Source organism: Salvia splendens, unplaced genomic scaffold (assembly GCF_004379255.2).
Source record: "Salvia splendens isolate huo1 unplaced genomic scaffold, SspV2 ctg176, whole genome shotgun sequence".
NCBI lineage: Eukaryota > Viridiplantae > Streptophyta > Magnoliopsida > Lamiales > Lamiaceae > Salvia > Salvia splendens.
The window spans coordinates 31,875-37,154 of record NW_024598815.1 but is presented as its reverse complement, the minus strand read 5'-3'; the positions used below and the strand labels follow the sequence as shown (position 1 = coordinate 37,154).

Here is a 5,280-nt window from a genome sequence, read left to right as displayed (position 1 = left end):
TCACGATTATAGAACACGTATAATAAAACAAGCTACGTATGCGCATGTAACACTAACTATCATCACTCAACTTCCATTCACACCTTCCGAACGTTTATGCTTATTATTTTCCTTTTATCCTTTTGGTATTAGAGTTTTACTGTGGTTCGTTGTTCCACATTCATTTAATTTGCTTGGAGAAGCAATAATTGAGTTGCTACATACAATTAGAATCGATGATGTAAGGTCTAACATTCATCTAAAACAGTCCGCAATCACACAAGGAATTCATCATACTTCAGTATCTACGAGTCATGACTCAAATCATCACGTAAAGGCCACATAATCGAGCATACGCAAACAATTATCATTAGACGTCTCAACACATAACAACATCATGCTCCTCAAAATCTCAATAGGAAAAGAACTAGCATGCTTTCACTTAAAGCTCAAATATTTCCAAAACAAAAATTTTCTCAAGTTTCCACAACATAAAAAAAAATTTCCGCCTATCCAATTCCATCATGCACAACTAATCATTTCCATTCCCAATATATTTACCTCAAAATCACTTACAAAAATTTTTTGGTTACCTCTTTTCAGGTTGAGCGCGATGGTCGGATGTTGAGCCTTTGACACTTTTAATTTTTTTTTTTTATTTATTTAATTATTTTGATCTAGCGATACTAATCTAGATCAAGAAGGAAAGAAGACTCTTGAGTCCAGAGCGGAAAGAAAGTCGCTCTGATACCACTCTGTCACGCCCGCATTTTCTAAGGATAGAAAATCCGGTTGATCGCGACTAGGGGAGGATTAAAGAAGCGGGGAAGAAAGGGGAAAAACATACACATTTGACCAAAAATTTACTAACTGAATTAACTTTGAAAACGTCATAATATTATCCTAACAATAATACCAACTCTAAGTAAATAAAGAATGGACAATAAACAATTTTCAACGAGTTAGACTCTGCACGAATAAACAATTCTAAAGAAAAGTACTCCTAGCGGAAGCGTTCAAGACACGGAAAATGCCAAGTATGAAGACACGACAAATCCAACATTATTAATCATGACAGAACAATCCATGAACTCTGCTCAACATCCTCATCGTCCATCGCCGCTCAATCTGCACATTAAGAAAAACAAAATGCAGGGCTGAGTACTTGATGCACTCAGTGGACACATGCCAAAATATAGTTTGTCAAGCCATAATCAAGTGACCTTGGGGGTTTTAATTAAAAGAAACCCAAGTACACCAAAACATATATTTCACAAGTTCGGTCGGCCAACCATTTTCCATCCACATTCACCATCACCATATCTGAACATACATGACAAGGAACGTGGCCACGAACCAAGTCACTAGACCGGCCAACTCCAAAGAGATAGCACACGATCTACGGGGTGTACACTAGTCCGAGCAGGGTTTGCGGCCCTACTGGGACCCGAATTCGATTAAACATACATGGCATAGCCACTTCAGATAGGTTCATTCAAATACAAAACATGGCAAGACAAACACTTTCCACCTCCTTTCACATAAAAAGTTATTTAGGACATAGTCCTTATTTAAAAAGAAAGCCCACCTCAAATGCTTACTCCTTAATCACTTTCTGTTCCAAACCGCAACAACGTGCACAAGTTCACCCTTTTAGAAATAACATGATGTGCAAAAATCAGACTTTGCAAAAAAAATTAATTTAAAACAATGCATGCATCCTAAGTGTGTCCTCAAATTATTCTCCCATCATTTCTTAGTCCACACAATTAAAGTCCTCGTATTTTAAGGCTCATAACATCACTTAAGTCATCTGCCAACAGTAATTGGAATGTCCCTTTCAACTAGAGTATAATCATCACCGTAACACTTGTTCTAAAATCTAATCCAACACTGTACCAAAAATCAGTCCATCAACACACTTAAGAGAAATAACTAAAAGTAAAAAAAAAATAACAGCACACATATACTTCCTATTACTAAAAAAAAACTAGCACCCATATACTCCCAATTTAAAACACGTTTGCAGATAATAAGTCAAAAAGCTCCCCTTCTTTTCCAAAGTGTACGTACTGCCTTCCCTTCCATTTTTTTTAAAACATAACCTTAAATGTTTTAAAACAGTTAATCAATTTCCCACTTTAAAACTATTAAACACTAAAACTAATTGACCCTATAAAATAATATAATTAGTAGTACTTAACCATCAAAATTAGAAAATAAATAAGCAGCAATGTATATATACCCACTACCCAACTAAAGCATAAAAGAGAACAAAAGGCTATAACATAAAAATATACTCCCAACCATAACTGCAATAAATAATAAAAAGGAATAAAAGACTATAACTTAATATACTGCCAACCCCCTATTCCAATACAAGAGTGGCCCATCAAAAAGTAATTAAAGGTATACTCCTCCACTACCGTTTTAAAATAATCATCAATCATTAAAAGGATTTGTATAACAAAATCAAAAGCACTCATTTTTCAAAAACAAAGTACACGTACACCCTTCATATTCACTTTAACCAAAACTAAATATTAAAGTAATAATAAATAATGAAAACAAGGAATCAACTACTCCCTTCCCTTTCCCAAACTCGTCGGCATCTCTCTCTATCTCAAATCTCTCTGTTCATCCTCCCTCTCTGTCTACTGCTATTCTTCCACAATTCACAAATCTCTCCCAAATTTTGGTGTCTTAAATTAGGAACTACAAATCTGATTTCGTGGCTACCATGAGTGTATGAATCTATGACATGGAATTGAAGAGAAGAAAATACCTTGGAAAGAAGCAAAATTCGCACACAACACGGTAATCACAGCACTCTCAGTTTCTCCTTCCCACTTATTGAAGGAGAAGAAAAATTGCAGAACGGAAGATGGTATTTTGCTGAGATTGCATGGAAGATATATACATGTATGTGGCGTTAATTGGGGGTTATTTGGTTGGAGGGATTTTAGGAGTGGTGGAGAGATTTTAGGAGTAGAGGTTTTGGTGAATAAAGAAAACGTGTAGAAGGGTTTAGAGGAAGAGATTTATGTTGGCTGCAGGAATGAAATAGGACTTATAATAAATGGTTATATTAAAAGTGGCCCAATTGAATAAGGATAAATGGGCTAAAAGAAAATAAATAGACAAAAGTGATAGGCCCAAATATATATAATTTTAGTACATTGATTAGATTGTGGTGTTTTATTATTTTAGTACTTTGGTGTTATTCCAAGTACATTGTAAACGAACGCCCAAATTTTCCCCATCGACGATTCTCGCATCAATCTCGTCGACAGTTTACACCACACAATTAATCAACAACAATTCCAGCATTTACTATTTTCATTCACCACCAATCGAAACAACACGGTATTTTATTCAAGATCTATCACTCGCTCGTTGTTAAAACAAAAATCTTAACTTCAAAAGATAGAAGAAAAAAAAACGGGTATTACACTTACTTAAAAAGATAAAATTCTATTTTTTTTTCGGATACTACATTCCTCCCACCTTAAAAAAAAATTTCATCTCGAAATTTGCCTAGATCACTCAAACAGCTCCGGAAACTTCTCTCTCATCTTATCTTCTAATTCCCATGTTGCTTCTTCGACTCCATGATTCCTCCACCGTACCTTCACCGAAACAATTGACTTATTCCTCAATTCTTGCACCCTTCGATCCAAAATGGCCTCGGGCTTCTCCTCATAACTTAGGTCGGGATTTAGGACCATCATCTCTTCTTGGTGAACTATGTGGGTGGGGTCAAACACGTACTTCCTCAATTGTGACACATGGAAGACGTTGTGCACATTCCCAAAGCTTGGTGGTAGGGCCAATCTGTATGCTACCGCGCCGACTCTATCCAAAATCTCGTACGGACCGATAAATCGGGGTCTCAGCTTTCCTTTCACTCCAAAACGAATTATTCCTTTAGAAGGGGAAACTTTCAGAAAGACCTTTTCTCCGACTTCGAAATGTAAATCGGTCCTCCGAACATCAGCATATGATTTCTGTCGGTCCTGTGCCTCCTTGATCCTCCCACGGATTTGTCGGACAATCTCTATAATCTCTTCTACAGAGTCTGGTCCGAGAATTCTTCTCTCACCCACTTCATCCCAATAAAGTGGCGATCTACACTTCTTTCCATACAATGCCTCATATGGAGCCATCTTGATAGTCGCCTGGTTACTATTATTGTACGCGAACTCAACCAATGGCAATACTTCTTCCCAACCCCAGCCTCGATCTAGCACCACGGCCCGCAGCATATCCTCTAAGGCTTGAATCGTTCTCTCTGACTGCCCATCGGTTTGTGGGTGGAAGGCAGTACTAAAATTCAACTTAGTCCCCAACTCGCGCTGCAGGCTCGTCCAAAATCTAGAAGTAAATTTAGCATCGCGATCGGATGTAATTGTCGCTGGTACTCCATGCAGACGTATAACCTCCCACACATATATCTTAGCCAACTGGTTGGATCCATAGGTAGCACGAACCGGTACAAAATGAGCAGATTTGGTGAGGCGATCTATAATCACCCAAATCACAGTGTTTCCTCGCTGGGATTTTGGCAGTCCTATCACAAAGTCCATTGCAATATGTTCCCACTTCCATTCTGGAATCTCAAGGGGTTGCAATCTCCCATAGGGCCGTTGGTGTAGCGCCTTTACTTGTTGACATGCTAGGCATCTCTCCACAAAAGCTGCAACATGCTTTTTCATACCGTTCCACCAAAATTGCCTCTTCAAGTCTTGATACATCTTGGTGCTTCCTGGGTGTGCAGCGTATGGGGTTTCATGTGCTTCTCTCATGATTTCGATCCTCAGGCCTTCATCCTTAGGCACACACAACCTTCCCTTGTATGTGAGACAATTATCCGCTGCCTCGTGAAAGTTTCCGGGTTCACCCGCCCTCACTTCTGAGCGAATCTTTTCTAGTAACGTATCTCGCCGTTGAGCTTCCACAATTCTGGCTCTTAAGCCGGGTTCCATCACCAACGTGGCTATTATTCCTTCCACAGTCTCGGGCATTCTCACTACTTCCAACCGCATCTTACTGAACTCTTGGATTAAACTCTCCTCGATAGTAAGAAAGGTGGCCAGCTGAGATTGAGACTTCCTACTAAGAGCATCGGCCACTACGTTTGCTTTTCCCGGATGGTAATTTATACCACAATCGTAGTCCTTCACCAACTCGAGCCACCTACGCTGGCGCATGTTCAACTCCTTTTGCTCAAAGAAGTACTTTAGACTCTTATGGTCCGTGTATATCTCACAACGGACTCCATAGAGATGATGTCTCCAGATC

General features: G+C 38.9%; 1 long non-coding RNA gene across 1 annotated transcript; it reads right to left on the bottom strand.

The window, feature by feature from the left end:
- Positions 1–829: 829 nt before the first annotated feature.
- On the bottom strand, positions 830–3,198 carry LOC121789217. Its single transcript, XR_006047998.1, has 3 exons — positions 2,765–3,198; positions 1,568–1,629; positions 830–1,107 (listed from the first exon to the last, which is right to left on the bottom strand). It is a non-coding gene; the product is annotated as an uncharacterized LOC121789217 (long non-coding RNA).
- Positions 3,199–5,280: the final 2,082 nt, after the last annotated feature.